Raw genomic sequence first — 12,599 nt, forward strand, 5'->3', positions numbered from 1 at the left:
TACGAAAAATTATATTTCTCACGCATTAAAGCATATGGTTTTCAAGTGCATACTATTCATATCTAAATTAATTTACGGTGAATGTTACACAGTGTGTAAAGTGGCCACTTAAACCAGCCAATGACAGATTATAAGCCTGTAAATGCCTAGACCTTTATATTCCCTTCTCAAAAATGTTTTCCCTCTCTGTTGCAATAAATTTAGTTATTAAAAACTCCCTAGGGAGGAAATCCAGCCAGTCTGCAAGCATTTGGACATACTCAAACATTGTTGAAATATCCTATCATTTATTTTTAATTCACTTTTTTCTAAAAACTTACTTTCTGAACATGCCTCGTATGTATATGTCCTGAAACGGACTCGGTTTCAGTGGAATATATACAGAACTCACATCGGCATCAGAAGTTCGAGGTTCGAACTCTGAACTACCTCATGATTTTCGTTTTCTAGAACATTTTATTCATAAGTGTTCTTTTGTGGTAAATTTAAATCTTAAACTGTTATTATCTTCACTTATATATTTTTGATGATACTCATATTCGCACACACACATATACACACCCTCCCACCCACCCTCTCTCTCACACACACACACACACACACACACACACACACACACACACACACACACACACACACACATACACACACACACACACACACACGCACGCACGCACGCGCACACGCGCACACGCACACACGCACACACGCACACACGCACACACGCACACACGCGCACACGCACACACACACACACACACACACACACACACACACACACACACACACACGCGCGCGTGCGCGCGCACCCTGTTTAGACATACGTAGTAATGTAATGGCCATCGGTTCGAATTCGTCCCGGCAGTGACATCTGTTGAGAAAATATGAAGTCAACCGAAAAGGACAACGTATTTGATTAGTTAATCAAATACGTAGTTTTAATGGGCGTCTATAGATGGCTCGCCTGGTCTTCCGTCACTGCACACGGAAATACAAAAAAAAAATATGTGTTGCAAAGTTCGCCATATTGGGCACGCCACTGAGTTTGTAATCTCCTTTCTTCGAAATAATCGCGAAGGTGTAAAAATTCAAATTCAATTCAAAAGAAGAGTCAACAGTTAATCCATCTCCTTGGAAGTGACCAGGAAGACGAATTGGATGCAGACCAGGACTTCGGGATTGCCCAGGTCAGTTGTATTCAGTTTTCTTTGACGGATTACCTGTCGGTTGGGTTCGAACTGTTGGCCATTGTTATATAAATTAGCTTTGATTGTTATTTGCGAATCGAAGCTGCAAAAGAAGAAATATGTGTATAGCTTGTGATTGACATAACATTATACAATTAGGCTCTAATTGGAATAAAACTAAAATGTCATTTTATACCTGAGCAGTATTCTCCCTAATTGTTGTTTTGATATATTTATTGTGTTCTATTGCCTTAATAAAATAAACAAAATAAAAAATAAAAATAAGGACTGGTCAACAATAGCCCCAAATTGATTTGGGAATTATAAAAGCATACAAAATTTAAATAGTTTATTGAAAATACTAAGATCACTGAGAAAGATATCCGATGGAAAATAGTACACAATTTGAATATATTATGTGCCATTTATAAAATTCAGGGCAAATAAACATTTTGAATTATTTATTATTTATTTTTAAAGCCTTCCGAAGCGGCGTTTTTCCAAACAAAACATTCAGTCATAACACGTATTTAATACATTTCCCGAACACAACAAACAGATAACTTTATAACAGATATTTTATACATATCTGTTTTACACTAAGAAGTATTTTTTTAATGCACCGCGCGTGGCGAAAATAAAATATGTCGGATTTGTCAAAAAAAAACTACGGAAACAGATTATCGGCAGACTGAATATAATTAATTATGTTTTGTGTGGCGGGAAACGGGCTTAGCGTAAACATGGCGGTGTACGCGAGCGAGGGGAGAGGGTAGATAGACGAGCGATAGCCAAAACGGAGACATTCTTGACAAATAGTCAAGACGAAATAATCACGCTAGTGGTGACCGCGAGCGCGGGTAGCGCAGCTCCTTATCAATATTAAGGAACCCATCGATCATAATGCATAAATTACCCACCCAATATCCCGAGAGGCTATAAGCGAACAGAAGAGGAATCGTACCTTAATCTATTTAATTGAAATGCATTTGAACTGCTATTTTCTCTGTGTCTGTGCGTGAAATAGAACCAGAATCCTGGACGAGCGCTTGCGTCTCGATGGCAACTCTCAGATGAAAAGACGAGGCATGATCAGATTTACCGAAACCTCAATTCCGGGCATGTCAAAAGCGGACACGACCGAAGGGCGTGCATGAAAAGATCATAAGATGTATGAATAAGGAAGAAGATAGAGATGTATGCCAGGATAGACGTGTGCGACGGTCCCTTCCCACCTCAGCGGGGAAATGGCGCGATGGCAGTAGCAGTAGTAAAAATTAAACGGTTTCCATACATTGGATCCCGCCGAAATATCTGAAATATTTGGAACACAAATACCTCATCCGCAGGCCGCGGTGTGCGGTGCGAGGGGGTGGGAAGGGCGTATCTAACAATGTTATCAGTCATCCACTTCCTTACTAGCAAGAGAGGACAACGGATTCGTAAAAAGGTGTCAAAAATTCAGTCAGGAGTGTTACGGAAATATTTCACGAAAACACACGTGCATCGGAAATGCAAAAACACTTTCCGCTCAATATGCTAATTTAAATTTTGCTTCTGGTAGAGTAGGCGACAGTAGACAGTAGTATTCATGTGACAGGGTGGAAATTGTATTATTACGTACTGCGTGGCTAGGATTGTTATTATTCTTAAAAATATTTACTTTTAAATAATAATTTGCTAAAACGCACTTACATTACTTTGCAATATTCAAATGAACGAACTACATATACGGCCTCACCGAAGTAATGGCATCATTACACAGCCTCTTTTACAAAATTAAATAACTCGTACCAAAAAAGGAAAAAAAATCATGATGTAGAAGCTTATGTTAAAAGCAAATTAAGTTACATGATCGCCTTCCGGGGAACCGGTGGCAAGACAGACATAACAAGGATACAACGACAGCAAAATAAAATAATTAAACTAACATACACCTTACCCTAACAGACCCCCCGACTGCACGAAAAAATACAGTTCGATATGAAATACTTGACGAAAATTGAAACGATAAAAATTGTAAACAAAATTGCACTGGGAAATATACAAGACGATGACATAACATTGACTAAAAATTCTGACATACACAAATATAAGGGTAGAAAACAACAACACTACCACATTAAAAAAGCAAAAACAAACGTAGAACAGTCAAAAATACTATGCTTCATATACTTGAAAAATTACACCTGAAAAAGCACACGATGACTACACTATCATAACCCTAACGCGTTTTTTTTTATTAATAAATAAAATAAAAAATAATAATATTAAAAATTATATTATTTGGACACCAAATCCATAAAAAATAAAGTCCTATGTTGAGTTGGGACAAAATCAAATATGTACATCATAATATAAGTAGACATATTTGGTAGTTTATAATACTAGTAAAAAATTCGATAATTTTTTAATTTTTTATTTTATTGAAATAAACGGTACTTAGTGCCTTTTACATATTAGTTACAAATACAATTAAATATACATACATGTAAGCATAATTATAAGTAATACAGAGCATTTAAAACAATATTATTAATTTAGAAATATAAACTATATAAAAGAATAAAATATTACCAGTTATAGAATTATCGATAAAAAAGATAATTTGGTATTAGAAATACTTTGAACCAGTTAAAAAAAATAACTAAGAAGTAAATTTTGAATAACATTAAATTAATATTATTTTATTGATTATTGCGGTGTTAAAAATATGTTTGAAATAGATAACAGGCGTTTCATAAAACATAAATATACCGATAATACTAATGTTAGAATGAAAATACGAATTATAATGGCTGCATACTTTGATTTATTAGAATTGAATTTCAATTTGTAAAAAAATCGTGCTTAACGTAGGACCCGACGCGACCATATTATTCGCGTGTAAAGATTTTCATGCATTATCGTCTACACCTGTTGTGGCCTTGAAAGGATTCGTGGGTGAGGATGATCCTCGCAGTGTTCCGTTCCGTAAGACCGGCAATAATATAATGAACGATCGCTTCAGTATCAGTATTGTCGTGACACGGTAGGTGTGCAGTCGGTAGTATTAGGTAATTAATGTACAATCTCGGCAAGTTCAACAAAGGGCGATGCATAATGCTGTTATGTAATACCTCGCTCCGGACTCCGGACCTGCACTGCGGATTAACTCGCTCTGTATTCGCTTGATTCTCAGTCAGCGTATATATATATATATATATATTATGTATGCACGCTCACTTGTGTGCGCGAATGTGTGCAGCGCAGTAACTAGTACAATACGACCCCTGAAAAAACCGTGAATCTAAAAGACAAGTAAAACAGAATTAATTCGATACCCTATGAATAATTAGGAAAAGCGGGAGAAACGAGAATGATTATGAATGTATCGCGGATATCCGCGATACATTCATAATGCAAAAATGCTCAAACACGGAAAAATATCGCCGGTTTTAGGAGTTAAATAATTCAATTAAGGCGCCGCATTTAATAGCTGATACAAAATTATAGAAGACGCTATAATTTGTAAGAAAAATTTATGTACTATCATTATTGAAAATGCGTGAGAGGAAATACATACTTGCAATAGTATCTGAATACAATATTATCACAACTTTTTAAAAACGTTTTTTTGAAAAGATCTTACAAAATTGTTAAATTGATTTCATTAATTTTATGTTGAAAAACATATTATTAAAAATAAAACTATGAATTCCATGCATCGCTTTTGTTCGAAAGGTCCAACTGTATTGTAGTACTCGCATTACCCAACAATATGAAACATTTCGGTGCAGGCCGGAGCTATTTAGGTTCGTATTAGGAACAAACGGCAAAGGAACCTCCTTTGCTAAAGTTTGTAAATAAGTTTACGTAATAGTGAAAGGACGAAAGCTTAAGGTCAGTACATTCTCCGAGGAAGTATTGTCCCAAGCTACGGAGGGATTGGAAATTCCTACGATTATGTGGTCCTTCTAGAGTGGGTTAGGGAGCTCCAATTATACAAATAATGTTATTGAAAAGACAAAAATTTCACCATTTGCGCGTATAAGGCGCAATAAATCTACGGCTAGGGTTTCCACGCGAGTTTTCCACGATAAAAGCTATTTTTAGCATCCCCACTGAGCACATAATATGTGAAGGGAAGATCCCTTTGGAGCGTCGATATCGCGAATGAAAGTGGTCCTTTACCTTTACCCTTTAGAGATTCTCTAAAACGAATTGTCAAAATCTAAAGCTAAAGTATTAGCGCACTTTCTAAATGAATTTGAGCGAACATTCGTTTGTTCCGAATGTTTTCAGAAAACAAAGAAGCTGCCTTCTCGGTAAATGAGAATAGAATTCGGGCTTCGTTCGGGAAATGAAAAGGCCGGAATAACGAAACTACAAAGGTTTATATAATTATGATTGAAACGTAATGGTAATATCAATAAGTTTAAAGACAAAGGAGGCGGGGACAGGCGAGGGAGTAATTAATGTATTAAAAGCGTCACATCTCTTCACGGAGGCTTCCCATTGTTCCTTATTAAATTAACCCTATTCGGTCATGGCATAGTCGTAGCTTTTTTCATTGACTAATATAAAATCACAAACTTGGTGAAAGTTTGAATTTCAAATTTCAAATTACGAGGTTTGCAAACAACAAAGTTCGGTTCCGGTTAGATAATGTCGATTTTACTCCTATCACTAGCGTATAATCGACATAAAGAAAAGGAACGGAATAAAAAAATATATAATTAGCAATATGAAAAAATTATCACGTCCAAATGTGGTCAGGCGGACGACACGTCCATGTCCATACCACCGCAGGCCACAGGCGGGGCAATCGCGGTATCGCGGTATCGCAGTATTGCGCACCGCGCCGACTGCACGCATCGCCGACACCGACGCGCGACGCGAGGGCGGCGTGAACATTGCAGTGTGTAGTGTGTATGCGTAAAGCTCGGGTTTCCTAGGACAGCGGTGCCCGTATTTTAACGGCCGTAGTGAACATTGATGCGGTTGACAGCCGTCGTAACGGTGACTAGAGAGTGGTTTCCTATGAAAATGGTGTTGATAACACCGTTAAAAAATAAAACCACTCTCTAGTCACCACTACGACGGCTGTCCAGCATCACCGTTCACTACGGCCGTTAAGATACGGGCATCGCTGTCCTAGGAAACCCTAGCTTAACTCAAATCGTTTTGTGCATGCATAGAATGATATCGACAGTGGTTAAGATAAAAGCTTCAAGCCACAATTTCGGCCAAAGTTGTTTTATTCGTTTTAATGTGTTTTTAACCAATTTCGTTGGTTTTATACACATTTTGGAAAAATGATTGCGTAAATAGGTGACTGACGCTTAAACAATTTTGATAGAATATGTACAAGACCTACTACTACGTTAATAAGCTAAAAATAATGAAACCGCTTTTTCCATAATAGGTAAATATGACTTTTTTTAAACATTTTAAAAGTATTTGGATCTATGAAATACTGTCGAGTAAAAAAATATTTTTTTGCTACCTTTTATAGCATAAGCATATTTAAGCAAAAAACGGCCGTTGCATTGACCACGCCCCCAATACATCACCATTCATGTTAATTTTCAACTTTGTTCCTAACCGTTCAAATTTTTATAGAACATCGTCATGAATCTTCACGTCGCAATTATCAATGCCAAACATGTTATATTTTTCTTATAAAACCTTATTATTTTATAATTTCTTTTTAAAGTTATACGTGAAAACATTTCTCCACAATATCCACATTGATTTTAAAAATACAATTAATTATTCCAATTGCTCAAAGTCTTGCATGTTTATCGTGTTTATGAATATATTATTTACTATTATTTTATTGCCGTTGTTTGTCTTAGCTACATAGTTTTTTATTATTTTTGTTCAGTTTCTTGTATATATGTTTCTTTATGTAACTGTTGTAATTGGCTTAGGCCGTATATAATCCATTTCATATATTTTCATCGGTATTCGTAGTGTGTGATATTTACCAATTTTGGTTTGAAGCTTTCAACCTAAACAGTCGATATCATTATGTCAGACGTTATACATAATAAGTAAGTTATCTACACGAATTTATACAACGCCGTTGAGGTGATTTTCACAAAAACGGCGCTATATAAATTATCCAATTCTACAATATATGTTTAAAATACCTATAAAACAGATGTCACATTAACGTAAGAACAAAAGCTTGGAATTGTATGTTTTATATTTTTGACAAGAAAATGTTAAGGAAAATTCCATTGTGACTAGTGGGACATTTGCTTCCAAAATTTGACGAAGTTTGAGTTTAGAATTCAAACAATAGTAAAAATATTTTTCTAAAACAAGATATATGCAACCATTTTATTACACTGTTTCCAAGAAAATGCCAAACTGTCGGCATGTTCTGTGTAATTATTATTTAAATAAATGTGACTGGTGGGACACTGACAAACCCACCTTCTACCTTCGTGCATTTTATGAATTTATGCCAAAAGTACTAATTATCAACGAGATTTTTTTGTGGTGTGAAGCATGTAATATTAAATAATTGTGTTTAAATAAAATAAAATTATAATTACTGTAGTGAAGTAGTGACACTCTTGAAGCTAGATGTCGCTACTAGGCTAGCCATGTGACGCGGGAGTGGGCGGAGTCACCTGTGCTGTAACGTGGCAATCGGCTAGGCCGAAGGTAAATTATTCTCAGTTACTCAGATTCAGATCTTTATAGTTCAAAAGACGCGTTCCTTATAATAGACCAGTATCTCTATAATGAATAATCTTTTTTTCTGACCATCAAGTTATTATAGTAACAGTCGCAGAAAAAAAATTGTGACTGGTGGGGGAGAGTTTTGTGCCTGGTGGGATTTCTAAATCGTAAATAGTGTGTTATTTATTATTTTGAAAAATATTTTTAGCTACGTTATTATAATGTAAAGGTGATGGATAGAAATACAAAAATGACGTCATTTGACCACTTTACATGGAATGCCCCTTAAATAGATGTGCAATCCGCACGTTAGTCGAATAAGAGTCACATACACTTGGGTCATTTGAACGATTCATCGATTATTAAAAGAACAAAAGCGAACAAATATGAGTTTGCTCTATAATTTCCACACGAAGAGTATTATGAGGCCACGTAAATCCCATTAGTTACGGGTTTCTTGGCTACTGAACCGCAAGAGGTGGTGTGCAGTATGTAGTTTTAATATTATAACACGAGTCGGTGTGATGCAATGAAATAAAACTTTCAGCGCGGATTTAAAATGGCTTTAAATTGTGCTAGGGGACTACATTACATAGTCTCAACTCACATACTAAGAACTTGCAATCGTTTCTCCAGGTACGGAATATTGCCGTCGAAATTACTACCTATATTAATTCTAAGATAGAATATTTCTTATTTTGCTTTCCATTCGCTCTACATGTCCTAACCAACGCAACACCCCTTGCTTGATTAGATATAGTCCAGAAAAAAATATAACCTCAAACATGTAGTAGTTAACATTATTGGAATTATTGTTAAAAAATTGTGATTATTATTAATTTTAACAAATGAGATTAAATATTAATATATAACCACTTTCCGACATTTTATATCAACCGGTTTAAAGACATACCCATTTCTTCATCGGGACACTCACTACACCAACATGCAAATCATAGAATAAACTTTCACCTTAACCATCACCGTAATGAAAAAAATTATTACGAAAAAAATACGGATTTATCTCCTAGCACCTTCATTTCGCAAACCCCTCCCCCTCCATTCACCAAATATTAATTATTATTATAGTGCATGACGGTAGTAATTGCAGGGATGGTAAATGTAAAAGTGTATTTGCATGTTGGTGATGTGAGTGTCCTGAAGAAGAGACAGGTACGTCTCGAAATCGGTAGACATAAAAAGTCGGTAATTGGTTATATACTTTTACGAGTATACCAACATAATTTAAAACATTGGACCACAAAATTAATGCTTTTGGATAAATAAACGTAATTTTATATTTTTTCCATAATTTTGTAATTGCATGTGTAATTTTATCAACGAATATCTAGAAATTGTATATTTTTAGGTAGGGATGTATTTTTATTAAATTATCTTGTAAAATAAAATGAAATGCATACAGAATATAAAAATAATTGTAGTGTAAATTGCAAAAAAAGTTCATATGCGAATAATATAAATTATAAATGAATTACAATACATAGGTAATTATCATTTCCCTTTCAGCATCAAGTGGTGAATAAGGCACTACATTGGTACATCAACTGTATGGTATTTCGACCACCAGTTTTGTAACAGGTGATCGAAATACGATCAAAACAACATTTTTTTATTCTTAAAAGCGTTTTTTATTTATATTTATTCTGCTTGTGTAAGAAAAGGTTTTAGGCGTATATATTGTTGTGCTATATTTAGTAATAAAGGTGCTAAACTTGCTTTGTTTCATTGTTGTTCTCAATATGTATTGTTTTCTAAATGTTAATATTATTTATGTTCCCAATTGAGTTGTTATAACTCCTGGGAATGTGATTCAACGTATTATACTTGTAAAATACTTAGTGTTATATGATTTATAAATACAATAAAATAAAAAAATACATTCTCGAAGAGACCAATTTTAAGCCTCAGGTCAGTCCAGGTTTACAGAACCCTAAGAAAAATATTTAACGTTGACCCTGCTAGGAATTGAACCTGAGACCTCAACGAAAACAACTTTGTTTCAACCACTAATTTTTATTTTTCACGGACCGGTTTCAAAGCAAACAAAGAAGCTTGTTTGCTTGTTTGTAAACAAGCTTCTTTGTTTGCTTTGAAACCGGTCGGTGAAAAATAAAAATTAGTGGTTAAAAACAAAGTTGTTTTATTTATTTTATTATAATGAATAACCACAAAGTAAGTGCTTCAAATATAAACTTTGCATATATATTTAATCATAAAAATTAAATATGAATACAATAGTAAAATCAAGTCATGAATTTAAAGGAACAATTAAAAAAAAATCATGATGTAGTAATAAATAAATAAAACAAACCATAAGTATCAAAATAACTATTGATTTTAATAAGAATACAAAAAAGAAAAACCGTTGTACAAAAAATATATATGTAGCCTAGAAATTCTTGTCGAATTCCATTTAGGCTCCAAATATTTCGGAGTTGCTTTACTCCCATTGTTTCATCAATAATCGTACAGTAAAAATATTATTTAAAACATTTCACTACAAAAAACTTTTAATTGAAAGTTTTTAAATGGCAATTAAATTCGTGAATAAATATTTGGTTGCGTACAAAACAGTTTAATTTCATAGTATAATAAATCATACTTAACTTTCGTGCGGCTATGATGTAACACGAGTCTATATAGGATACAAGACTTGATATCTCTCTTATTTATTTAAATAATGAAGTTGTATTTTTTGCAATCTTCAAATGGACATTTTCCCATCGGATTTGGAAAGTAAAATTTGTCTAAATATGGTTGATTTTAAGGCAAAAAATATTTGTCGATACTATGCGAAGAATAATTATACGAATAAAAGTGAAGCAATAAATTAGTTTTACTGAATAAAAAAAGAGCACGACAATAGAACTTATAACAAGGAAGACAGAGACTCTGTTCTGTAGCCGTTATTTGTGTGAAAGAGACAAAACAAACAAAAAAAGAAATCCGTTTAATCAGTAAATTATTGGCAGTTAGTGGGAGTGCACGCTAGTTATACGGCCGGCGTTTGAATTATTTTTAATTTATTTTGCTATAAGGGGCCTAAATAACATAGTAATTTTTATAAATATGGAAAAGGAATTAATTAACATTGTGTCCCTATGTTTTTTTTCAATGTCTGAACTTCAGAATATTCTATATTTTACTTAAGGTAACACAATGTTACATCACCGGGTGTTAATAAATTTTGTAGTACAGCCTTTTAAGAGTTAAAAAAATTATAACAACAATATTTCCATTGACTGTAGTTGCGGTTTACTGAAATAGTGTTCTGAATTCAGTAAGATGAACTGCTGTTAGTAGAACTAAGGGGAAAAATAAGTTCTGTAATAGGTTTGCTGTATCGCTGTGTAACATCGAGGTATGAGAAATTAAACAATTCTTGAATTCACGGATATTTCCTCTTCTGTTTACTGAACTGACTTATTGTTTGGGTAAACAAGGAAACGATGATCCGGGAGGAACAATTCCTGGCCAAAGAGCATGCCTTACATGTCTAAATTACAAGACCAAGTTTGGAGAAATGGTGGACGTCGGTATATGTGAAAGGCGTCTCAACGCCTGAAGGCGCAGGGGTGGCGCATGGCGGCGGCTAAGCGCAAAGAAGTTTAACTTTTTGAATTGTGTTAACCAATATAATCTATGGTTCATTGCACACGTGGGTAACCCCCGGCCCGTGGGACGATTTTATCCAGCTCGCGGAAATGTGGAGTTTTGATCATACCAAAACTCGTTCATAAATTCAAAACATCGAACATGTGTTTATATTATTAATATTTAAAGCATTAACTTTGTAGTCAAACATTTTACTTAATGTTATAAAGGATACATCAAACATTTTCATCAACTAATCAGTGAATGTAAGGGTTGCCGGCTAAAAGCATGTGGGTTCAAATCGATGTTGCATTTATATTTTTATGGAACAACTATGGTGAAGTTGTATAATGGGTTTTGCATGTTAGTTTGATTGGTGTCCTGACGAATGGATAGGAACGTCTCGAAACCGGAAGACACAGAAAAGTCAATAACATTTGGTGTGTGTGATTTACTGTTTTTTATTCATAAGCTTAATCCAGAGCGCGTCAGTATGTGTAATGTTAAATAGGATTTAACTGAACTACGACTGCAGTTATTTAACAAGAAAATGTATCTTCATAGACAAAAATCATCCCATTTTTTATTACCAAAACAAATTTAGATTCTAATTAATGTAATATAATTATTCACCAAAGCAATTGTAACAAAACTAACTGCGATCTTACATGTTCAGTACTTGATACAACAGATAAAATTAAATATCTCGGTGAATACATAGACCAAAACTTAAAATGGAAAGACCATATCAGTGAACTAGTTAAACGAATTAGAAAATGTATATACATATTTATTAGATTAAGGAATATTTTTAAAATATGGCATTTTAAGATGGGGTGGTCCATATGCCAATATATTAAACCCTCTTAAAATAGTACAAAGATGAATTATTAAGGTAATTTTAAAGAAACCCTCAACATTCAATACGGAAAGTCTATTTAAAATATTTAAGGTTCATACAGTAGACACTCCTTATAAAATAAATTCTATTATACAAATTTATAAAGAAGAAAAAATAAAAGAATTTGAGATGAATAAGTCACTCAGATACCAACATAATATTAAAATTCCTAAATTCCATACAAGTCATGGTCAAAATAGCTTTGTCTTTCAAAGGTG

This window comes from Micrasema longulum, unplaced genomic scaffold (assembly GCF_059751315.1).
Source record: "Micrasema longulum isolate JH-2025_06_02 unplaced genomic scaffold, ASM5975131v1 h1tg000826l, whole genome shotgun sequence".
Classification (NCBI taxonomy): Eukaryota; Metazoa; Arthropoda; class Insecta; order Trichoptera; family Brachycentridae; genus Micrasema; species Micrasema longulum.